Source organism: Polypterus senegalus, chromosome 9 (assembly GCF_016835505.1).
Source record: "Polypterus senegalus isolate Bchr_013 chromosome 9, ASM1683550v1, whole genome shotgun sequence".
Classification (NCBI taxonomy): Eukaryota; Metazoa; Chordata; class Cladistia; order Polypteriformes; family Polypteridae; genus Polypterus; species Polypterus senegalus.
This window is the reverse complement of record NC_053162.1, coordinates 19,465,050-19,492,193: the sequence shown is the minus strand read 5'-3', so window position 1 is coordinate 19,492,193 and position 27,144 is coordinate 19,465,050. Positions and strand designations below refer to the sequence as shown.

The following is a 27,144-nucleotide window of genomic DNA, read 5'->3' as shown; positions in this document are numbered from 1 at the left end:
GTGCTTAACTTCTCTGTCACTAGCTGTCACTAGATTACTGAAGCACATGTGGGTCCAATGATACCGACAGCAGCAGGCAACATCTTCAAGAAATAACACAATTGTTATTGTGAAATAAGACAAAAAATACGACAATGCAAACGTTTTTTTTGAGTGGCAGGTATAAGCTTCTGTATGATTCAGTATGTGTGCCAACATCAAGGGTAGCCATCGAGGTAAACGTGAAAACCCCACCCAAGATGGCAGCTCAAAAAAATAGTACCAAGAATCTGAGATAAAATGTATTGCTTTCAGTTTTTTGTTTGTTGTCACAAGAATGCCTCAGAAATGTGGAAGATGAGCTTTGTTAAATCAAAATCTTTGTTGCTTCAAAGTGGATGTATTCGGCAAGTTCAATAGTGAGAAAAGCACTATATAAATGCAAAGAATTATTATTATTATTTTGTAATCATGTTTGGACCCCGGGACCACTTATTTCCATTTTAAAATACAAGAGCAGGCTATGTATTTTTAAAATTCATAATCTGTAATAAAGAGATAAAACAAAAGATAAACTGTTGGGGCACCACCCGGTGAACCCCATTTAATAGGCAAGTTGGTAAAGTCACGAAATAAATGAAAAAGTAGAAGAATGGGTCTTCCAGTTAGCTGGACATTATGTCACCTTCTCAGGAGCGAAGCTTGAAGCGGTTAGTGACTTCCTGTGAGGCCGCTTGTTAAGCACCCGGAACAGGAAGGGGCGGAGCTTCTTGTGAAAGCAAAGTGATGTCATTGCTCATCTACGGCCCAGTCATCATTTCTGAGGGCAAAAGATGGAAAGGTTTAAATGACAGGACCACCCTGCAATTCAGGGTGGGATTACAACTCATACAAAAGCTCTGAAGATGTCTCCTACTTGAGTGTGTGCGTATTTTCATGTGGAAAATTACTATAAACCACGATTGTGAAGAAAAATGCCAGACTTATCCTTAACTACATATAATCACACTCATTTAAAAATAATACATCATTTAGGTGAAGTATTCCTATTTGCATTCTTTCTTCTTTTTAGGAACACGTTTCATTGTTTTCATTAGCTGCTGAGTTTTCTTTCAAATTGCTTTTCAAGAGCTTTTTTGTCCCCATAATTTTTCAGTAAGACTGAACTTTTAAGAACTGTATGGCAGTAAAGATCAATTTTAACTTGAAAGTGAGAAAGATTCCAAAATAAAATATTAGGTTTATGATTCATTATCCTAGCTTCCCATGCCCTTCTGACAGCAATACGAGATTCAGGCAGTCATAATAACTGACTGAATTATACACTCGGTCCCTAGGGCTCACATTTCTTCAGAATATTCTTCTAGATAAATCTATTTCTCTTGGACATCTTTCTTTAGTCTTCTCATTTGCAAGTCAGTGCTGTTTTGACCAGCTCCTTTAATATTTTTCGACCTTTTTTTTTCTTCATCAGGCAGTGTTATTGAATTTTATCTACCATTTTATCTAAGCTGATTTAAAATTCACCAGCACTGTGATTACACTTGCATTCAGTTTTAAAAAAGGAACCTTTGAATTGTATGTAGTGTCTGTTAAAGATCCTCATGTATAAAAATCTTAAGAATGTTTTAGAAATGTAAGATAAGGCAGAAAACAAGAACACAAAAGGCAAAGCCACATCGAATCATGAAATGATTCACGAGATCATGAAAACACAGGCAGAACGATTTATGGAGGTTGATTAGATAAAGCAGACGTGCAAAGTGTCATTCGCTTTAATGTATGAAGTTTACACAACAAGCTATAAAGAAAAGATCAAACTGAATAGAGGAAAGTGTTTGAACTGCCATAAGGATTGGAACTGTGGCCCAGATATGTGAAAAAGAGCCTGAATATGAGCAGAAATGAAACTTCACATTCAAATTTGTGAAATTTAGGAAAATCCAGCTCTTCATTAATTATGCAAGTTAATACCTATAACCCGTGGGAAAAAAATACAGTAAGTGGTGGTACTGAAGGTGTTGGGTATGGGGGTCCTCCCCCTTGTGGAGATATCAGCTAAATACAATGGATCCATAAAGTAGTCAGACCCCCTCGCTTTATGCACACTTTATTGATTTGCAGATTTCATTTGAAATGGATACATTTTCCATTTTTGCCCATCAATACAAGCCTTGCACATGTGGATTTGGGCAATTTATCCCATTCTTCCCGGCAGGTCCTCTTAAGCTCGATTAGATTGGATGGGAAGGGTGTCATCTGCCATCTTCAGGTCTCTCCGCAGATATTCTCTGACTGAAGTCTGGGCCTTGTCCTAAAGCCACTCCAGTGTTGTCTTGGTTGTGTGCTTCTTGTCATTGTGGCGATCCATCACCCCGGTCTGAGGTCATGTGCACTTTTTCTTGAAAGACCACTCTGTATTTGGCTGTATTCATCCGTTCCTCAGGTCAGACCAGTCCTCCTGTCACTGTTCACATGAAGCTGCCACCACCATGCTTCACTGTAAGCATTGTATTAGACAGCTGATGAGGAGTGCCTGGTCTTCACCAGACATAATGCTTGGAGTCCTGTCTAAAGAGTTACATTTTTGCCTTCTCAGACCAGAGAATCTTTTTCATCATATTCTCAGAGTGCCATTTGAAAATCTCCAAGCAAGCTGTCAAATATCCTGTTATTCAAGAGTGGTTTCTGTCTAGCCTCTGTACCTGATTGATGGAGTGCTGCTACGATGGTCCTTCCAATAGGTTTTCACATCTCAGCAGATGACATCTCTTGTTAGAATGACCATTGAGTTCTTGGTCTCCTCCCTGACCAAAGCTTTTTTTGCCAGTTAGCCAACGCTAGTAAGAGTCCCGGTGGTTCCAAACTTCTTCCATTTTACAATTACTGAGGCAACTGTGCTCATAGGAACACTCAAAGCTTGAGAAATGACTACTCAAGTACAGTCAGAATGTACCCCAAAGCCACTCCAGCATTGTCTCGGTTATATGCTTCAAGTCAATGTCAGGCGGAAAGATGAACTGTTGCACTCTATAAGAGGTTTTCTTCAAGAGCATTGCTGTATTTGGCTGGATTCATCCATCCTTTAATTTTGACCAGTCTCCCTGTCCCTAATTTTTTGAATTAGATAGATAGATAGATAGATAGATAGATAGATAGATAGATAGATAGATAGATAGATAGATAACAATGAAGGTATAACAGACAGACAATAATTTTGTATAATATTAACGTTTACCCCGGTGGAATTGAGGAGTGGCATAGTGTGGGGGAGGACCAATCTCCTCAGTCTGTCATTGGAGCAGGACGGTAACAGCAGTCTGTCGCTGAAGCTGCTCCTCTGTCTGGAGATGATCCTGTTCAGTGGATGCAGTGGATTCTCCATGATTGGAAGGAGCTTTCTCAGCGCCCGTCGCTCTGCCACGGATGTCAAACTGTCCAGCTTCGTGTCTACAATAGAGCCTGCCTTCCTCACCAGTTTGTCCAGGCGTGAGGTGTCCCTCTTCTTTATGCTGCCTACCCAGCACACCACCGTGTAGAAGAGGACACTCACTACAACTGTCTGATAGAACATCTGCAACATCTTATTGCAGATGTTGAAAGACGCCAGCCTTCTAAGGAAATATAGTTGGCTCTGTCCTTTCTTACACAGAGCATCAGTAATGGCAGTCCAGTCCAATTTATCATCCAGCAGCACTCCCAGGTATTTATAGGTCTGCACCCTATGCACACAGTCGCCTCTGGTGATCACGGGGCCCATGAGGGGCCTGGGTCTCCTAAAATCCACCACCAGCTCCTTGGTTTTGCTGGTGTTCAGTTGTAGGTAGTTTGAGTCGCACAATTTAACAAAGTCTTTGATTAGTTTCCTATACTCCTCCTCATCATCATTTGTTAAAATAAAAGTAGAAACCCATATAATATTGTCCTGTATTAAGGAAGAAAATGCATGGGAAGCAACCTCTGAGACATTTTGGCTAAGACTTTGTTCCTTCTCTAGCTTGAGCATTATCCATATAAGTGTTAAAAATGTCCAGTGTTTCAGTACCCCTTTGTTTTGAGAGTAATATATTACTCTACTTTCCCCTTTTGTATTATTAATATGTAGCCTTTGTCAGAATGCCTCAAATCTCCAAGACTTACCACTGTTTATAACTTCTCCCCACCTTCCCTTCTACATCAATAACCTCAGGCAATTAGGTGTAGTAAAAGACAAGTAGGAGTTAAGTTACAATTTAAACAATGTATTATTGGTAATATTCATAAATAATACCAATATGCAAAGCACATTTGGATATTGGCAAATAGGCAGCACACAGACGTGTTAGTTACTTAAAATGTCTCTAGTTAAGGCATTATTTGTGGTCAGTTTTCTTTAGAACAGGCCACATGCCTGTCTCAAGATGGCTGCCGAGCTGTGCTCTTCATTGTGTTGTCCTTTTCAGTTCATGGTGTGTGAGATGGTGGTCATCAGTTTGGTAAGAATGAGAGAGAGGTAGAGTAAGCAAATTTATAGATTCTTTGTCCAGCCCCTACAGCCAATAGGGCATTATGGTACTTAAAGGTTTCTGATACAAGCCAGTTCCAAACAGCCATACTTCAGACGAATGGGGTAATAGAACACCTTCACATCTGCCCACAAAACCATTTGTTAAGGTGAAGCTTGGCAGTTAGGCAGCATGGCTTTCCTGCGGGGGTTGAGAGAGAGACTTTAGCAGAGAAACACTTGCCAAACTTGTTTGAGGCACTTCCCCCAAATCCTGTCGTAAAATTCAAAGAGACCCATTCCTAAAAGGCAGTGTAAACATGAATGCTTCTCACTAATGTAACACTAATATTACATTGCTTTGCCTAAGTTACAAATAAAAACATACAAAATATTTATCAACTTGTATGCAAAATTTCACATCACAACACCCTTCGTTTCCCTGCACTAAATTCTAAAGTTTATGAGACGTTTCTTATCCTTTCATCATATCTCATATAGAGCAGTACCTCAGTATTCCAGGTCCCTAAGGGCACTAATTGCTTGAAGTTGACTGTATATGAATATATATTCAGTATAAGAAACATTAGAATAGATGGCAAAATGTCATTGGGAATAAGAGGCTTACAATCTTTTAATAATAAAAAATCAAATGCTGTTGCTTCTTTCATAAAGCTTCTTACAGCTGAGCTATTTCAAAAGATGAATTTTAACCTACGTTGATATATCATAGGCTTTTGTAGCAATTTTGAAGCCATATGCACTCAGTTGATTTTTTTTTTTATTTTTTTTTATATGTCAGACTTCACTCTTATAGACCATGATTCCCCAAAGCGACAACAGAAAGCTTTGACAGATTTCATGGCGTCTCATAAAAATGACCCTTTGTAATCATGAAGGAGCTACAGCAGACCTGCTGGGCTGCAGTGATGTCAATTATTTCAAAAGGGATAATGACGAAAGCCTATATAAAGTGGGTATTGATCTGCATCAGCTGATTTGACATTTTGATAAGAACTTAAAAAAAATGAGAAGAACAAACATGTCAATGTACAATGGATCAGACAGTGTGGCTTGAGTTAGGGGCTGGCATTGTGAACCAGCACGTAGCTGTCATTGGTTTTCTAAGGAACCTTAACATGTGCACAGTTTTAGATTAAAACATGAGTTAGAAAGTATCTAAATGTTGTACAATTCCTAGTTTCTCTTTTTCATAAAATACCATAATCGCTTGCCCACTATTTTATCAATAATGGGTGAGCAGCTCTAATTATAATTAAACTGAGGATCACTGTTAGCCAGACACTAACCCAGAAACACAGCACCAGGCAGGAGTCCCCCTGGACAAGAGGCAATTCTAAGACTGCATCCACTGACACGGACACATATAAGGCCAATTTAGAATCACTCATCAGTCTAACATTGTACATTGTATCTTTGCCATGTTTCAGGAAAACTGGAATATTGGAGAAAAACAAATTCAGACACAAGGCAACTGCACAGAAAATGATAAGGCAGGGATTTAAAACCAGGAAATTAGATAGATTAGATATATAATATAAATTACATATGTTGTGACGTGTGAATCACTGTTGCACCACAAAACACGAGTCTCAGTACTTTAGCAAAACCAACTATTTCCTCTAGGGGTCACTAGCTCCCTAGTTGGAATAAGTTATTTTGTAATTGCGACGTTTTAAGTAACCTGAAACTATATAGATATAATAATAAAAGGCGATACCTCTCCCATAGTGATAAAGCAGTAAGAAATCACATATGAGAAAATAACAGCTTTCTTTAATTTATGTGGCATTACAGACGAGGAAGCCATAGCAAGACTTTTATCAAGGTGGGATCTCAATGTATACAGTCTGCCATTTTCGTCGCTGCGATGGAAGGATTTTCAGGATGGATGACGATAACTCCCATCCGTCCAATGGCTTCAAGGTGTTTGGCTGCCGTCCAAGTCTTTTATACTGTTTTCTCCATGTGCAGGCCATTACTTAGGTAAATCGTGCCATTCCAAACAAGGCAAAGAGAGGCATGCTGACACACAGAAATAGTGCATGATGCCCATTTGTCTCTGTCTATCTTGTCCTATGCTTGGCCTAGCAGTTCTAAATGCTGAGAGCCCCCTGTGTGCTAAATCTGGCCTGTACATGTGAGTGGATTTATAAAATAATTTTTGCACAGAGCACAGTGACATTAAACTTATATTCTGACTACACCAACTTTTATTCAGCTTGAAACAGGAACAGCACGGTTATTTATTGTAACAGGATCCACCACTCTCCTAGACACAGACACAGCAGTCAGGCAGGGTCATGACCAGGTTAGTGGCCAAGTAATACTATTCCCTGCATTTATAATGTTCCTTGTATCACCAATCGATGGCAAGCGATTATAGAACAACCGCAGACAACTTGCATCTGCTTCTAGCTGCAAGCCGCTACAGCATTGGGAGCCTGCAGTTGCCCCGGCAACTGATAAACTGTCTTCCACAGACACAGTGATCGACTCTAAAAAGAGTTTAGAATCCTTACAATATATACACTAAAATATAAATATAGTAAAAGAACACACAAGATGAGATTATAAAGGTTTGGGGCACCAAAGTGATCCCCATATATTATGATGTTGTTAGGAAAGAAAAACAAAAAGGATAAAACAACTTGTCTTCAGATGGCCGTTGTCTGACTGTTCCAAGATGGCAGCTTTTAAGGAAACTCAGAGGAAGAGTGTGAATGTCTCTGACCAAACAATCAGAAACAGACTTTATGAGGGTGGCCTGAGGTCCCGACATCCTCTAGTGGGCCCTGTGCTCACTGGAGCTCGATTGGCATTTGCCATAGAATACCAGAATTAGCAGGTCCACCCCTGGTGCCTTGTGCTTTTCACAGATAAGAGCAGGTTCACCCTGAGCACATTTGACAGACGTGAAAGGGTCTGGAGAAGCCGTGGAGAACGTTATGCTGCCTGGAACATCATACAGCATGACCAGTGTGGTGGTGGGTCAGTGATGGTCTGGGGAGGCAAATCCATGGAGGTACGCGCAGACCTCTACAGGCTAGACAACGGCATCTTGACTGCCATTAAGTATCAGGATGAAATTTTTGGACCCATTGTCAGACCCTATGCTGGTGCTGTGGGTCCTGGGTTCCTCCTGGCGCACGACAATGCGGGGCCTCATGCGGCAAGAATATACAGGCAGTTCCTGGAAGATGAAGGAATTGATACCATTGACTGGCCCCCACACTCACTCGCCTGACCTCAATTCAATAGAACAATAGAACCTCAATCCAATAGAACAACTCTGGGTGTGAAATTATGTTTCGGTCCTTCCGATGCCGCAAGGTTTCACCTCAGATGGTCCAGGAGCTCAGTGATACCCTGGTCCAGATCTAGGAGGAGATCCCCCAGGACACCATCTGTCATCTCATTAGGAGCATGAATATGTACGTTGTCAGGCATACATACAAGCACGTGGGGGCCATACAAACTACTGAGTACGATTTAGAGTTACTGCAATGAAATTTCGGCAAAATGGACGAGCCTGCTGCATCATTTTTTCACTTTGATTTTCGAGGTACCTTTGAATTCAGCCCTCTGTAGGTTGATTATTTTCATTTCCATCAAACGATGTGGCATCCTTTCATTCCTAACACATTACCCAGTCCATATTAGTAGACTATCTATCTATCTATCTATCTATCTATCTATCTATCTATCTATCTATCTGTAATATAGTTTCTTTTATATATATAGGTGATGTAAAATTTGTCCTATCTCTAGTATCTGGCTAGCATTTTATTTATGATGCTGTGGTTAGTGATTCTGCAATATGGATCTTTTTTCTTGGGTTAGAATCCCACAACCCAATACTGTCAGTGTGTAGTTTTCATGTTCTCCTGTGTGTGAGTGGCTTTTACTCTGGGAACTACAATCAATCAATCAATCTATCTATCTATCTATCTATCTATCTATCTATCTATCTATCTATCTATCTATCTATCTATCTATCTATCTATCTATAGAGACTTTCACATCTATTGTTCCATTTGTAAGGCACTTAAGGAAACATTGCAATATAAAAGCACCTTTAGTTAATACCTATTATGAACAAGAAATTAATGTTATTCACTAATTCATGTTTCTATTGGAATTAGTCAAATAGCAGGAAGGAGAACTTGTAAAAAATGGATGGAATGAATTTATTATTTCTGTTAACTGAAAACCCTTTTGTCCTGTGTGGTGTCTGTTACAAAAGATAATCATATGCACTGGATGTTCAAGACTCTCACAAATACTCACAAATTTCATTGCACCCACGTGCACACCCACAAATATGTACAGTAGTTCACAGGACATACATACTTCAGCGCACATACGCACACACACACACACCTACATGTGTGCAAATTTACACACTCACATTTACAAACACATAATTTACTTTTGAAGGCATTAAACCAAATTTAAAGAACACTGCACATTGAAATGCAGATGCATAAATACGGTGGAGCTGAGACAAAGGAAGAAGCTGACAAATCATTGATCCTTTATCAGTTACATTATAACGAATAATAAGTTGGAGATATGCTTTCCACCTTGACTATTATCTTCCTCATGAAAACCATTAAGAAAATGTAGCACTAAAACATAAAGGTTTAGTAAAATCAAAAAGAGTGGATTTAAAAATCTGGCCACTAAAGTAATATTTGCCAAGAAAACTGCTTAACGATTAACTGAGAGATAGAAAGCCACCCAATACAGAGATGATAATGAAGACAGCGTCTCCGGAGGTCATATGACAACAGGAATCAGTCACATACTGGTGACATCCCATGCTATTCACTCTAAAGCAGCAGGAAATTACAGATTATACAGAGCTGGTAAATTACTAAATTGACAATCAGTCAACTGATTGTCTGCAGCTTCAAGTGAGTATTCAGATCCCTGCCTGGCCTGAATAATGCACAAGTGAAATTTCAAAATGAGACTGTGACTGAGTTGATTACAGCTTTGACTATGACACAGGTGCCTGAATGTGGCTTCCTTCATTGCAGTGTCACAGCCAGTTGGAGTCTTGGTAGTGTGTCTACACATTAGGAGAAATGAACAAGCATACTTTGGTCAGGCTTCAGGTGTTTTCTTTTAGAAACCCTGAGGAAAATAAATTTAAATGAATGGCAGATGGAGACAACATGTATACAGGAACATCACAATGCTGTTAGGAGGAAGGACCCACAGTCTCTGATTTACACACATACAAGTTGCACCGGACACACATTTAACTGGGACACCATGAAAGTAAAATTCAGAACCAATACTAAGAGTGCCAGAGAGCTGGCTGAATCGTAGCTCTCAAATGACAAGGCCATTAACAGACACTTGGATTTGAACCCAACATATGCAGGCTTAAAAAGAAGACCATTCATCCATTATCCAACCCGCTATATCCTAACTATAGGGTCAAGGGGGTCTGCTGGCCAATCCCAGGGTGCAAAGCAGGAAAAAAACCCCGGAAAGGGTGCCAGCCCACTGCAGGGCGCACACACACACACTAGGGACAATTGAGAATCGCCAATCCACCTAACCTGCCTGTCTTTGGACTGTGGGAGGAAACCCACGCAGACATGGGGAGAACATGCAAACTCCACGCAGGGAGGACCTGGGAAGCAAACCTGGGTCTCCTAACTGCGAGGCAGCAGCGCTACCCACTGCGCCACCGTGCCGCCCAAGAAGAACATGGAAATAATAAAAAAGACTTCACGACCAACACTTTCTGAATCCCACCTTCAACAGATCTATATTGCCTTTGATTCCTGTATGTCTTATCATTTTCCTGTAATGATGACACCTTGGCAGGTTGTTGAATGCTTAGTAATAAAAAAAAAAAACTATTTTAAGATATGTGATTCATTTTCTCCCTTTGTGGAACTCTACCTATAAATATACATTATATATGTACAAGTATATCCATATGTCTGAATCTGATTATTTGGGTGGTCACCTACTAGGTAATGCTTATGGTTGATCAGCCATTCTGCAAACATCCGCCACACCCTCTCAAGCTGTGTAAAGCAGATCATAGATATGTTATATGGTACGTCCAAATAACACAATGTCTGTCTGTCCGCTTTTCACAAGAGAACAACTTAACGGATTTAAATAGTTTTTTTTCTATAATTTATTTGAACATTCCAATTGATTTTGCGACTTCTCTCATCGCGCCAATTATCACAGTTCAGTTGTGGCACTGATTTATTTGCATGAATCCGAGGGACATGCTGAGGGCCTAGGATGAGAGGGAGAGCTCAGGAGTAGAACAACAACAACATTTATTTATATAGCACATTTTCATACAAACAGTAGCTCAAAGTGCTTTACATATTAAAGAATAGAAAAATAAAAGACACAATAAGAAAATAAAATAAGTCAACATTAATTAACATCGAATAAGAGTAAGGTCCAATAGCCAGGGGGGACAGAAAAAACAAAAAACTCCAGACGGATGGAGAAAAAAATAAAATCTGTAGGGATTCCAGACCATGAGACCTCCCAGTCCCCTCTGGGTATTCTACCTAACATAAATGAAACAGTCCTCTTTGGATTTAGGGTTCTCACGGAAGGGCTTGATGAAGATGGTCACATAGACTTCTGCCTTTTAATCCATCCATCATTGTTGGAGCATCATGAAGCTTTGAGTAGGTGGAGGTGGCACAGGCCACCACCACAAAGAAACCGGAAAAAGAAACAGAAGAGAGAGTAGGGGTCAGTACAGATTTTAGAGCCACCATGAATAGTTATTATGAGGAAATTGAACATATAGAGTATCAGGATTATGTTAAATTAAATTAAATTGAAGTTATAGAAAGGCCATGTTAAAGTAATGTGTTTTCAGCAGTGTTTTAAAGTGCTCCACTGTATCAGCCTGGTGAATTCCTATTGGCAGGCTATTCCAGATTTTAGAGAGCCGGGCGGGACCCTCCTCACTCACACACCAGCCTCCGTTTGAGTTGCTCTTCCTCTCACCACATGTTGGAGCGAACCTTGCCTCCACTTAGCTAGCAATACCTGTTTGTTCAACAAACATCATCATCTAGAGATTGTTAAGGAGTAACGTTTGACGTTTTTGAGAGAGAGATCACAGCTACATGTGTTTTTGAGGGTACCTGCTCATTGGCAAAGATATCACGGCCATGTGTTCTTCTCCCCACGCTGGGGACAATCTCCCGTCAGAGCTGAACATGATCAGATACAGTGCCAACGTTTGACATTGGAGCGTACCCACTTTCCACTTGGCCAGAGATTCCTTGCCAATTTTTTACATTTTTGGTAAAGAGATCACTGCTACATTCTCGCCCCTGATAGCAAAAACAAAAATATTGTATATCAAGAGGCCCTCGGATACGAAACCTATCAATGTAAATTCTTCTCAATACAAATTATTACATTTTTTACATTTTTTATATTGATTTTTAAAGTTTGTACTGTTTTACTACTATGTGGGTGGAACAACGGGGGACAGCTAGTATATATTTTAAAAAATGTAAATATTGTATATTTTATAAAGAAGGAAATATTAAAAGATTGGGGACCAGCCAGCCTTCATATTAATCATCAGGTATTAACACAGCTGACGCATAAGTCACTATACAGCCGAACCACAGTGATAGGCCTTTTGATGGTGTAGGTCTGTGGCAAAAAAGCAAAATGATTGGAATCAAGTGAAAAGTTGAGAAAGATGTTAGCCCACAATGCAGTGCTTTGAGCTACATTATTTGTATGAAAATGTGCTATATAAATAAATGTTGTTGTTGTTGCTTATAATGCAGCAACTGTCCCTGTTTTTGGTCAAGGGGAAATGCCGAAGTAACAAAGTCTTGCGCTGTGGTAGGCTACAATAACACAAGAGGTTTGTTGATCAGTCACTGACATTCTACCCTTTCGTGCATAAGCAATCTGAAAAAATGTAAGAAAAATGTCCAAAGAAACACGCCATTGCTCTCCCGATTGCATTATATGTGTATTTCAAAAGACATTGCATAAGGGATGTGTACTACATCTGCATCAGTACATCAGCGAACACTAGGCAAGCATTTCCAACTCTATTTATATTGACATTCAATTTCTGATAATAACATTTTTTCCTGTTGGAAAAAAAATCAACATTTTTGGATTGTTTTTCTCTGGGTAAATAAAATGCTAAGGGGGCTGCACATCTTTGAGAGCCCCTGTTCTAAGCCATCAGAATTAAAAGTGTCATGAGTCTGTGACACACCCCCAAAGACCCCAAGTACACTCACCGTCATGGGGAGAACACGGCCCAGTGCCCAGACCTGAGATTCAAATTTATCATTCAGGTGTTGTGAACCAAAGCATTCTAAGCACTGGGTGACCATTCCAGCTGCTGAAACTCTGATTTTATTTTCTTTTATTTATAAACTTGCTGTAACTTTTTATGGAGCAAATATTCAATTGTCATTTGGGAACATGCTATTAAAAGCGTCAGAATTGTGGTGTTCATAACTGTTCGCTCAATAGCTTTTGGTGTTTTCAATAGAATATTGTAAAATCAATAATCATATGCACTTTGATTCTGCATACATTACATGTTGCTAAAAGAAGTCAGATTTAATTTGTGTATTCTGTCCTCTTCACTAGAATACTGTGTTTACTTTGTCAATCTGCATATACCCTGGAGTCTAAGGATCTTGATTTGTGCATTCATGATGCAAAATGATGACAGATGGAGGTAGGCAGACAGTTATATTGCAACAGCATCTACAAAACAAATCCTAAAGGTATTGTGCATAGAAAACAAATGAGCAATAGATAGATGAGGCTGATTGTGAAATTCAAGCACTTCATGCTTAAAATATTTTATGTTCATATGGGCCTCTTACTAATACTGCATCAGTGAGATGTGTTTTTTTTTATAAATATTGAGAATGTTTATTATGATGCCAATATTGATTACCTGTGCTCATCTTGTGACATTATTTTTCAAATAGTGAAATTACATTTTTTGGTAACACTTGTGACCACTAGGGGGTGCTGCATCACCCAAACCCCAGTCCCAGTAAAATAAAAAGGTCTATTTTTTAGGTTCTGTACACAACGTCCGAAAGCACTTCCGTGTGAGATGGAAATCCCATGAAGAAAGGATCCCCAGTCCCTGCAGCCCCTCCTGGCAGCACCCACGGAACCCAACAGAGCTGAGTCGAATAACTCCAATTGCCAGTATGCCCTGTGAGAATCCAAGGCAGCACTGCAAACCAGGGGGGCTGCCATCTAATGATCTGAAAGAGATAATGCCCTGTGCACTCTCTCTCCTGGTCCTTCCATCCTGAGGGTGTCCCGGGAGGGTAAGGATGCTGGCCGTCCCTTACTTTATATATGTATATATATGTATACTACAGTATATATATATATATATATATATATATATATATATATATATATATATATATATATATATATATATATATATATATAGGGTGGTCCAGATCTAATTATGCAATTTTCATTATGCTATAACTTATTAAGTTTATTACATAGAAAATCACCCGAAAAATCCTGGATCATCGAGAAGTGTGTGAACTGACGACATGAAGAATCGCCTTCACACCGAACTGGAATCGTCCCCGCATAAATCAAAGTCATCCAGACGATCTGGATCTGCATAATTAGATCTGGACCACCCTCTACTGTATGTGTATATATTTATATATATATATATATATATGCCAAATAATACAAAGAGTACACTACTACACGTGTTTCACCCTTACTGGTGTCAGGTGTACACACTTTTGAAGATATAGTGTATATATATATATTGTCACAAGAACGAGACATGGACAGATAAAGGTTTGGGGCAGCCACCTGTATAATGTGGTATCCTGGCTGCAAAAGTCGTTTTAACAAATAATCAGCACTGAAGTGCATTCGACTGAGTCCAAAACAAGACTGAGGAAACAAAGGAAAAGGGGCGGGTTTTAAAGGGGGAGACAGGAAGTGATGTCATATGGATCCGACACGTGGTCTTCCACCATTGGTTCATAGCCGGTCGTGACATCAGAGGGACTGGAGCTGGTGTGGCCGACTTCCATTGGCTCAGTCCCGGAAGTGATGTCAGGAGAGCCAGGTGAAATCCCCCGGGAATGGTCTACAGGCAAGGGAGAAAAAGAGTCAGTGCACTCTGCCACACCCCGGCATGCCTCCGAACTGCCTTCACTCAAGCCCTTTAGCTGCCTCCCATGCACACGTGTGTGACATATATATATATATATATATATATATACAGTATATATATATATATATATAATTTATAAATGTATATATAAGGTTTTATATATTCTTCATATATATTCTTCAGTTCGGAATGCTGATGATTGTACTTTTGGTTTAGTGGAGTGCAGGAGGCATTTTTCTTGCTTTTAGAAGTTCCCTGACCATTATAAATACCCCCACAGATTTCACATATTCATTGAGCTATTTGTGAAAATTACCAGGTATGGGACACTATCATCTGAGCTACTTGAATATGTTACATACAGTATGTACTGTGCTCTTCTACGACCCTGTTTAGCACCTTTTTCCATATCTGTGCACAGTGCCACCTGTTCTAATCACTCATGGTCTCTGCCTAAAAGTGATGGGTGATAATTAGGCTCACAAATCACAATTATCAATTATTTTTCAATTCTGGTCACAGTCTGCGACTCACTCCGACAAAATCAAAATGTTTCAATGCTCTTTAAACATTAAAACAAGTGCTAATTTAACAAATAAAAACACATAAAATATTGTTCAAACTTTATGCTAAATATCACTCATTTTATACTCTGCCACAACTGACTAGATACAGCGGCACCTGTTCCAAAGGTGTTGTACTTTAGAGAAATAAAAAAAAAAAAAACATAAAGGACAAAACTTCCAAATTATTTAGAACCAGATGAAAGATTTCAATAATTTATTATTCTGATAAACCCTTGCAAACACACCACAGCCTGTAATCTTCTCCCATTAAAAGAACAAATTGTTCCTCTATAGAACTGTGCTCATCCCATTTAGCTGGGTTAATAATGCATTTAATGTTGAAATAATAAATAACTAAATAATTAAAAGGTTTAATTATTGGATAATAAAAGACATATTTCCTGAGAACATAAATGATGGTAGAAAATTAGACCAATAAAAAGCCACTGTTTCTCTGCTCGATCTGAGATAGGTGTAATTATGATACTAGTCAGGGTCAATTAACAGCACCATATACCTTTATGAAACAGAGAGATGTGGGCGGAAAGCTGATCTCTAATGGGATGGCACAGATTTTTTTTTTCTTTTGTTCATTCATCTCGATGCTTTGATCAGTTGTCTCTCGACAGTAAAAGTCTGCATTCAAAATGTAGTAATCTTGCCACTGTTTTCCACCGCCATTAAGGTTATTTAATGATTTAGTTAACTATACATTTGTATTCGTTTTGGTATTGTATTTTAAATAGGAGACAGCTTTAATGGTAACCATCACCCAATAAAACTATTCCAGTGCATAGTAACACCTGGGATTTTATTTTACTCAAAAGTGTGAAACCATCAGCTGTACAATAATAAATCAGCACTTCTTCCCTGCGCATATGTTTCTAAATATGAATACAACTCCTAGAATTTATAAGAATATAAGAAATTTGACAAACAAGAGGAGACAATTCAGTCCTTTAAGGCCGTTTGTTTAGCTAATAGCTAAGCTGTCCCAATATCTCATGCAGATTCTTCATAAAGGTTGTCAAGGTTTCTGCTTTAACTCCATGTCTCAGTAGTTTGTTCCAGAGTCCCTCAACTCTTTTCATAAAGAAGTCTTAAATGTACTTCCCTTTAATTTCCACTGATCTAATTAACCTAATTTATCAGTGCCTTTGAGAATTTCAAGTACCTGGATTAGGTCCCCATGCAGCCTCCACTACTTGAGACTAAACATGTTTAATTCTCTTAAGTCCCAGGTTTAATGTCTTTAAGTCCCATGATGCACTTGGTTGATCTTCTCTGCACAGCTTCAAGTGCTGCTGTGTCTTTCCAGATGTGGTCTCACTGGTACATTATGTACTATGAGCATACCTTTCCTTGACTTAAATTCATCAGTTTTTACTATATAACCTAACATTTCAGTTTCTTGTTTTAATTGCTTCTGTACATTGGTTAGTCAATGAAAATCTTGCATCAACATACAGTATACCCCCCTAAATCCTTTTCAAGCATTGTTTCCTGTATGACTGTGTCTCCCATCTTCTATTTATAATTGTTGTTCCCTTTGCCCACGTGTAGCACTTTGCATTTTTCTACGTTAAACTGCTCTTTCCAGTTGTTCACCAAGTTCTGAAGCTTCTCCAGATCTTTTTGAATTATGTTTTGCTGCTTCCTCAGTGATTGTCATCCCTCCAATTGTAGTGTCTTCTGCAAATGAGGCTAAGGGTCTCCACTGGTATCCCGAAGGTTGCCGGTTCAAATCCCTGTCACTGCCAAAAGAGATGCTACTCTGCCGGGCCCTTGAGCAAGACCCTTAACCTTCAATTGCTCCAGGGATGCTGTACAATGGCTGACCCGGCACTCTGACCCCAAGGGGTATGCGAAAAACCAAGTAATTTCCTTCAGGATTAATAAAGTATAATAAAATATATAAATAAATTTCACAAGTGCATTAATACATCAGAATCAGTGTCATTAATATAAATCAGAAAAGGTAACTGTCTAAGGACAGACCCCTGAGGGACTCCACTCCATTCCCCACTTATTTGAATCTCTTTGTCTCCTTCTGGTTAACCAACTAGAGACACAGTTTTGTTGTTTACCTCTGATGTTTACAGCTTCTAGTTTTAGAATTAATCTTTGGTGTGGAATGACAGTATCAAATGCTTTTTGAAAGTCTGAGTAAATTATATCGTATGCTTTGTTTTTGACAACAATTCCAGTTCCTTTTTTAAAAAAATCTAAAAGATTGGTTTGGCAGGACCCTCCTCTCATAAACCGATTTTGGCTACTAGTTAGAATGCTATTTGCATTTTGGTAATTTTTTATTTATTTCTTATAGTTGCCATAATTTTTCATGGCACAGAAGTAAGATGTATTTTTCTGTAATGTCTAGGATCCATTTTGTCTCTTATTTTGAAGATTGGAGTCACATCTCCATCTTTCCAATCCTCAGGTACTTCTCTATTCTGAAATATGTGAAACAGGACAGCGAGGAGGGCCCTGCCCGGCTACCCATTCATGACTTCACGCTTCCGCCTCCCCTCTGCCCGGATTAGCATGACTATATCGTTCTAGCAAACGAGCAATGATTCTTAGTGCGATGAGAGAAGTCGCAAAATCAACCGGAATGTTTAAGCAAATTATAGAAAAAAGCCTGATCTAAATCCATTAAGTAGTTCTCTCTTTCGTTAGATAAGCAGAGGTAAGGAACGCCTCGAGGCTTATCTAAATCCGTTAAGTAGTTCTCTCTTTCGCTAGCTAAGCAGAGGTAAGGAACGCCTCGAGGTTGGCGCTTGAGTTAGGAGGGCCCTGCTCCCATCCCCTCAGCCTGCTGCGTGTCTCTCTTGGATTTGTGCTAATAAATCGGTACCACAAGCGAACCATGATTCTTAGTGCGATGAGAGAAGTCGCAAAATCAACCGGAATGTTAAAGCAAATTATAGAAAAAAGCCTGATCTAAATCCGTTAAGTAGTTCTCTCTTTCGCTAGATAAGCAGAGGTAAGGAACGCCTCGAGGCTTATCTAAATCCGTTAAGTAGTTCTCTCTTTCGTTAGATAAGCAGAGGTAAGGAACGCCTCGAAGTTGGCGCTTGAATTAGGAGGACCCTGCTCCTCTCCCCTCAGCCTGCTGCGTGTCTCTCTTTTCGATTTGTGCTAATAAATCGGTACCACAAGCGAACTATGATACTTAGCGCGATGAGAGAAGTCAGAAAATCAACCGGAATGTTCAAGCAAATTATAGAAAAAATCCCGATCTAAATCCGTTAAGTAGTTCTCTCGTGAAAAGCAGACAGACGTTGGATATTATATATATATAGAGATAAGAGTTTATAGATGATGTATTTAATTTCTTTCGATACAATTGGTAAAAATCCCATCAGGTCCAGGGGTTTTATTAGTCTTCAACATATTGATGCACATCTAACTCTTCTATTTTAAAATAATAATAATAATAATTATCCATTTTATCTATGAACTCAGTTTTTGTTTTTACTTCTTCATGAGGCATTACACTTGTTTCTTCCTTTATAAATACTTGGGTGAAATATTTGCTCGGTTCATTTGTTCTTTTCTTCTCATTTTCGATGATTTATCCATTCGTGTCTCTAAAGTTTCATAAATCTTCTTTTATCGTCTTTTTACTGGTGTAGTACTAAAAGAACTGTTTAGTGTTTATCTCGCCATCACTAGAAATATTTATTTTGTTTCCTCTTTTGATGTTGTTAATGTTTTTTTGGTCTCTTGCTGTTGTGGCCGGTATTTCTCTATGTCAGAATTATCTGGCTTTTCTTTTCATTTTTCTAATAATTGCTTCATGCACATACCATTTATACTAGTGAGCTGTTGGATTCACCGGAGCTACTCTGTTGTTCAAGTTTATGATAGGTAAACCAATAGGCCTTATGGTATATACAGTATTGCTTTACAGCAGTCACTCTATTATTGAGCACCTACAGCCACGTTTAAGGAGTGCAAGAGGATGAGATTTGTGAATTTTCAAGATAAGCAGCAAAGTCTTATGAGATCTGAGTGGCTGTAGCTGGCATACTCATCTTTAACTCTGTATAGCTGTAGACCAAGATGGTCTGAGCAATGAGGACATACAACAACACGGGTGGTGTGAAACGGTGTATTGTACAGTTTTATTATAACAGTCAAGTGTCCAACAAAGTGCAGTGCTTCTTCTTAAATAATTAATCTAAATAAATCTCTCTATATACAAAAAAATCCTGGAATGGAAAAGCAAGGCAACGATATGTGATCTTCTCGGAAGTTCTTGGAAGACATTTAAAAGATCCACGAGACAAAAAAGACAGGCCATGGAGCGTCTCGTTGGGACCATAAACATGAGACTTGGTGCCAAGAGATTGTCCCAGGGCCGACTCGCAGGGACGTGGAACATAAGACTCTTGCAAGACACGCCCTTCTTATCAAATAAGAGCACGAACAGCCAGCAAAACATTCAGTGATGTAAAGTCACGTAGCACACACAGATCCTGTGCTCTCAGCAAAGAAGAAAGAGCAGCGTGGAGATAAGAGACTCAAGGCGCGATACACACGCAGAGAAAGGTACAGAATATGAAAGCAGTGAAATTCGAAAGTGCTGTAGCATCCCAGCCAAGCTGAAGCCTTTTTTGTTTTAAATGTGACTGTTAGGTCCGATCGAGGGAGGTAAGAGTACAGCACAGAAGACTGATAGCTGGGTGCTGATTGATGCAGTAAGGGGGAGGCGAGACCCGTGGGAAGAGGGGTTGGAGAGGGTGCTAGAAAGTTGTGTTTGGGGTTACGAAGTCGGCAATTGTTAAAGTAGAACTTTTGTGATACTTTATTACGTCAGTCGCTACAGTATCAAAAAAAAGATAGTAAAGGTCGCATTGACGCAAACAAAAGGAAATCAATCATCAGAACCAAGTGAAATTGAAAAAATAGCAGTACAAATCGAGGTCAGAAATAAAAGGCAAAGAGTGTAAAACAAAGTCTTTTCGCCTTCGGATCATTCAATGCACAAAACATGCATGTACACAATAATGAACCATACGCTATGAGAATCTGTGGTCCCGCACAGCAGCAACGATCCCAAAAAGAAAAATAGCTTTTAAAATTGTATTTCTGATTAACCAAACAAAGGGGTTGGCGCTATACACATGAAGAGCAGGTTACAGATTATGAAAGCAGTGAAACTCGAAAGGCTCAAAAAAAAGAAAACCTTGGCGCAATACACATGCAGAGAAAGTTAAAGAATATGACACTAGGAAAATTAGAAAGTATAAAAAAAAAAAAACAAGATCGCAGTATCACAAACAAATGGAAATTACTCGAAAAAGGGAAAATAATCACCACGGACCAGGAGTAACTGAAAAAAAAGCAGGAAAAAAACGAGGTAAGAAATAAAAGACAGAGTAGAAAACAAAGTAAAACGTTATATAGAGGTTATAAAACAAGTGGGCCAAACACATGCAGAGCAGGTTAGAGGTAATAAAAACTGGAATTCAAAAGATGCAAAAAAAATGCAGGCACGAAACACATTCAGAGAAAGATACAGAATTTGACAGCAGATAAAAATGACAGTGTCAAAAAAAGAAAGTAAACATCATATTAGCACAAAGAAAGAGAAATTATTACTCAGAGAAATAATGAAAAGGAGAATAGAGATTGAATATATAGACACAGGTGATATGTCAGAAGTATATAAATATTGTAAGGCTTTGAAGTTTAAGTCAGAGAATTTCAAAAACGGGGTTTAACTCACATGCATTTATTGGTTACTTTGCAAAAACAATTACTTACTGCTGATGATGTTGGTCATTTTGTCTGTGCTGAAATTCCAAACAGAGAAACCTATCCTGAATTATGGTACAAAGTCGTTAAACACATGTCTCACTGACCTCATTTAAAAGATTCAGCATATTGGGACACAAAAGATTCCAAATATTGTTTTTACTGAAGTTTTGAAATAAAAGTGAAACTAATGAAATAGAAACAATTCAAAGAAAAAAAAAACTTACAAGTGCGTATCAGGAAAACCAAACATAGGGGTTGGCGAGCAAAGCGAGCAGGGGGTCAAAGCCCCCTTGTAAATCAATAAAATCCAGTGCTGTTCAGGTGGGAGTTAAAAATGGCAGTACATAATTAAATATTTATAATAATATCTTATCTTATTATAAATATATTATAATAATAAAATAAAATCTGATGCTTCTCTAGCCCCTGAGCCTTAGTTCCTCTCTTCATCTTCTCTCAGCCCCAGCTCACCCATGAGGTATATCAGCCAAAAGCTGAGGCACCGACACCGACAGTCTGCCTCCATTCTCCCACCACTATCCTTCAATGTCTGTACGATGAGTTTCTGAAGCCCTTTGGTGGCTCCTGCTCTCTGGATACTCAGCGGGAGATACCTGCCCCTGAAGTGCCATCCTGACCACCATGCCCCTTGTCCTCCACAACGGCTCATACTCCTGATCTCTGCTCTATGTACCTTCTGTCTTTCTTTTTGTCCTTTTGCTTCAGATCTCATCTCTATTACTGTCCTCAGGTTCCCTTGTGTGGGTGCGGAGTACTGCTGTGGAACTACTGAGCTGATTGTGCCTGCACCTTAATAAGCAATCAGCTTGCTTCCTGTTACCTGTAGGGGGCCACATCAGGACCCCCAAACACACAAACACAATGAAATCATGCAGACATGGGCTCAAAAAAGATATTTTTACTAAACAAAATATCTTTTACAGGTTTTCATCACCTGGTAAATTATAGACGCAATTACTTTTCTTTCCTTTTCCACTTCCACTCTCCTCCAAACAACCCTTGTCCACCTCTTCCCGACTATGACCTTTAGATGAGGCAGAGTGGCTGCTTTTCAAACCCAAACCCTGGAGTACTTCAGCTGCAACAGGATTGCCACCTGGAAGCAGTTCCAAGTCTGGCAGAACCTCTCTGTAACACGGGAGCCTGATCCCAGCACCTTCCTAGTGGCACCTGTGAAACCCAGCAGGGCTGCTCAGCAAAGCTACAACTCCTGTACAGCCATGCAGATGTCCAAACAGGAACCATACCAGAGGGTTACTGCCACCCAGCATCCTGGAGGGAACACATAGCACGAGAAGGCAGACTTCCCTTGGTCCTTTCCTCATAATGGCCTCCTGACTGGGAAAGGTACCACTAACCAACCCAGTCAGTATACCTGTCCATCCATATCTTTCCATTATCAAGGCTACCCGGCCAGGTAAGGAACCATCCACCCAGGCCAAGGTGCCAGCCAACCAGTGTCTTCTATGACACTCTGCACTGAACACACCTTGGCCATTCAACACTGTGACCACACACACACACACAGTCTGAGATGTGCTGTTTTGATTCTTAAAACCTGTGCACTGCCACAGACCCTTGATGATCAGCGCCACAACTCTTACAAACAATTCTGGAAGCGATAGTGGTGTGCACTGTATAACAAACGCCAACAACTATATGGTTGTTTTGTCTTGGTAGAGTAATATATTGCTCTACTTTCCCCTTGTGAATTTCCCCTTGGGATTAATAAAGTATCTATTTATCTATCTATCTATCTATCTATCTATCTATCTATCTATCTATCTATCTATCTATCTATCTATCTATCTATTGTATTATTATTATGTAACCTTTGTCAGAATGCCTCATATATCACAGACTTACCACTGTTAATAAGGTATTATAGTATATAACTTATCCCCACCTTCCCTTCTACAGTATATCTATAACCTCAGGCAATTAGGTATAGTAAAAGACAAGCAGGAATTAAATTACAATTTAAACAATGTATTATTGGTAATATTCATAAATAATAACAATATGCAAAGTACAATTGAATATTGGCAACCATACAACCTGATGAAATGGTGATGTGTAGTTTCAGGTGGCACACAGACTTGTTAGTTACTTAAAATGTCTCTAGTTCATTTGTGTCAGCTTTCAGCCACATGTCTGTTCAATATGGCTGCCGAGCTATGATCTCCATTGTGTTGTCCTTTCAGTTCATGGTGTGATGGTCTTCATCAGTTGTTAGAAAGAGAGAGATGCTTTTTCATTATCAGAGGTCAGTAAGAGAGACAGTGTGAGATTGAGCAAGTAAATTTATAGATGTTCTGTCCAACCCCTAGAGCCAACAGGACGTCATGGTACTTAAAAGCTTCTGATCCAAGTCAATTCCAAACAGCCATACTTCAGACCAATGGGGGAACAGAAAACATCTTCACACCTGCCATCCCGCAAAACCATTTGTTCGGCTATAGTGCCAGTTAGGTAGTCTGGCTTTGTGTGGGAGTTGAGAGACTTCAGAGAAACATTTACCAAACTTGTTTCAGGCACTTCCCCGAACTCTGTCCTAAAATTCAAATCCCATTCCTGGTGCTGGATAAACATGAATGCTTCTCACTAATGTAACACTAAATTACATTGCTTTGCCTAAATTACAAATAAAGACATACAAAATATTTATCAAGTTATATGCAAAATCTTACATCACAACAATGGTGTACTACATTGTACTAAGATGGTGAGATGAAATCACTAGCTTGGACACTGCAACATGGGGACAACCAGTAGGAGAACTGGCTGTTTAAATGGCAGGGGATATTTATATATCCACAATAACTAAGGATGATCAATGGGATTTGAATGATGGAATATAAGGAATATGTTAAAAGAGAAAAGACCAGGGCGGCATGCCGGTGCAGTGGGTAGCCACAAAAAGGTTTGAGGCAGCCACCCGTATAATATTTCCTGGCTGCAAAATTAAATGAATAAGTGTACTGAAGTCTACAGGTCAGAGTCCAGAACAGAACTGATTTGATACGGTCAAGATGGTGGTTTTAAGGGAGATAAAGAGTGAGTGTACTCTGCCACCCCTTGGTCTGGGGTAGAATTACTCTAATTCAGGCCGTTTACCTGCCTCCCATGCGCACATGTGTGACAGCTTGCATATTATTTTCTTATACATTTTTCAACCTTTATCCATGTTTCTGAATCTAAAGATTTCAATTGTTCAGTCATTCTTGTTATGAATTTACATGATGGCATGCTATAAATTAAATATTGTTAATTTTTACACTGCCACAACATCAACTTGTTTTTTTAGGCAAGGCCACAAGTTGCTAAGTAACAGGAACAGGAGGTCATGCTGAGTGACGTCACTGGAGCCACATTTTAAAGCCGGCTACTCAGTCCATTCACTGTCCGAGTTTGACTGCTATTTAAAGTGTTTCAGGTTTTATATTAATAGGCTCAAACCTATTACTTTTTCTCGATTTTGATTTCTTTCAACGTTTTGGGTTTAGGCGTTTCTTAGGCTTGTTTCCTCGTTTTTGACATCACTCGTCTATTGACTTACAATTCATCTTCTAGCCCATTTTCACATTTTTCCTTGTCACAGACTATATATAATATGCAAGAACACAAACTGTATTTGGTATTCTGGCTGGCTATTCAATAGCCCTCTGCTCTGTTGACAGCGAAACAAGATTGCATTCAAATCAAGCAGTGAATAGTATAGCAGGGCCGATACGTTACATTATTTGATCTGTGAGTATCATGTTGTATTGCTGCCTTCCTTTATTTTTGTGTTTCTTATAGAACGTCCTTCACTGCAAGAAACTCAGAGTGTCTCTGAATCTACGTCAGGTGTGCAGACTGGGCTGGGGCTCCATGTGACAGTCTAAATAAATGCAGCCATAAAGGAAGAAAATTAAATAGAAAGGAGGCTGACTTTGATTTCTTTGTTGAGTAAAAAGGCTAGGAGGAAAAAAAAGACACATAAAAAACTGCTATTTATCTTATGTATTATATTTCCCACACTGCTTGAGTATAACATGTAAATGCCCCCCTGAGTGTTCTGCTTGGCTAGTTTCTGTAATTGCATGGTTCAAAGGGTTTTATTTCTTACTAAATTGAGCTCCAGTCCCCTCCATGTGCGCACGGTGCTCTGACACCACCACTGAACGATGCTGCTCTGGGGAGCTGTGTTCCTTGCTTGAAGTGTGATGTTGCATAACAAATGAACACTTTGGTCCTGAAAAGTTGACAGATAGGATCGGCAGTATGATCACAAACTCTGGCAGAACAAAGACGGGCAACGCGGCCTGAGGAAAGACAGCCACAAAAATGGAGAGGGCGACAAATAGGATGTCAGACTAATGCATCCCATTTAAAGGAATATTTTTCCCTTAAGCTTAACCCACAGACAAATGAGTAATAGAACAAGATTCAAGAGATTCAGCAGTTAACACTGAGGACAATCGCTTATAGTTCAGAAACAAAATAGCCTTAATAACAATGCTATACCTTCATCTAAATAAATTGTTGCTTCATTACCTATAACAGACATCTAAATAAAACAATGAATGATCTATTACCTTATTGTTTTGTCTTGGTAGAGTTCTACGTTGCTCTACTTTGTATTCTTTAATGTGTAGCCTTTGTCAGAATGCTTCAAATCTCATAGACTTACCACTGTTTGTAAGGTATTGTACCCCAACTTCCCTTCTACATCTATAAACTCTGTCAATTACACAAATTAAAAGACAAACAGGAGTTCATTTACAACTTTAAATAATGTGTTATTGGTAATATTCACAAAATAATACCAATACACAAAGTACAAGTGAATATTGGCAACCATACAGCCTGATTAATGCCGATGTGTAGTTTCAGGCGGCGCACAGACTTGTAGTTACTTAAATGTCTTTAGTTAAGTCACCATTTCTAACTTTCTTCAGGACAGGCCAAATGCCTGTTTCAATATGGCTGCTGAGCTGTGAACTTAAGTGTTTTGTCCCTTTCATGGTAATGGTGAGATACAGAGAGGGAGAGGGAGAGGGAGAGGGGTAAAGCAGCTGAATTTATATAATCTCTGTCCAAATCCTAGACCCAATAGGGTGTCGTGGTACAGAATGGATTCTGATTCAAAACCAAGCTGCCAACTTTATACCAATAGTATTTGTTTGTGACTCATGGCTTATTTTCACACTTGTCCCCCAAAAACCATTTGTTGAGTGAAGCTTTCCAGTAAGGTAGTTTGGCTTTCCTGTCTGGTGATTGATAAAGTCCTGCAGAGAATCACTTGCCAAACTGGTTTTAGGCATTTTCCCCAACCCTGTCACAAAATTCACTTCCCGAGTCAGTCCTAAGGACTCTTGGATTAGACATGAAAGCATATGAATGAAATAAAACACTAATATTACATTTGCTTTGTCTGACTTACAAATAAAGACATGCAAAATATTAACCAACTTATATACAAAATTTCACACCACAACACTTATTTATTATGAAATAACAGGTTCTTCTGTTATTTGGATAGGTTCCAGATTCCCAGAATATATAAATAATTTGTAATTGTGCAGTAGTGCCTTGTTGTTTTTCGGAAATGTGCTTGTAATCCAAAGCACTCATATATCAAAGTGAATTTCCCCATAAGAAATAATGGACACTCAGATGATTCGTTCCACAACCCAAAAATATTCATATAAAAGTGATTAATACAAAATCTAAAATAAAAAAATTAACCTGCACTGTATAAAGTATACGCTTGTACAGATGTTGACTAAGAGTGAGGCACGCCGACTGAGACCGAGCATGGGAGACGATTACCCACAATCCCACTGCTAGAGAGAGAAAATCCATCGGCTCAGTTGTGATCACGTAACGCTCGGCAGACAAAGCGTATATTGTCACGCTTGGGTCACAAAGTTGCACAGGTTCACTCAAGGTTTTCAAGAGACAGAAACTTTATTCAAATACAGGTGGAATAAACGCAAGTCTCTTCTAAGAGCGATCCGGGCGCACTGTCAAAACCAGTCGCCGCAGCTCCGCCTCTTGATCAAAAGAACCCAAAATCTTCCTCCTTAAAAGGCCGTGGCGGCTCAGGAGCCCCAACCGGAGCAGAGGATGTCTGGGGG

At 39.2% G+C, this 27,144-nt stretch overlaps 1 protein-coding gene across 2 annotated transcripts in view; it reads left to right on the top strand.

Annotated features, from left to right (window-relative positions):
• The window catches only part of LOC120535132 (astrotactin-2-like), a 2,291,264-nt gene that overhangs the window by 969,375 nt on the left and 1,294,745 nt on the right, over nt 1-27,144 (top strand). The window lies entirely within an intron of this gene.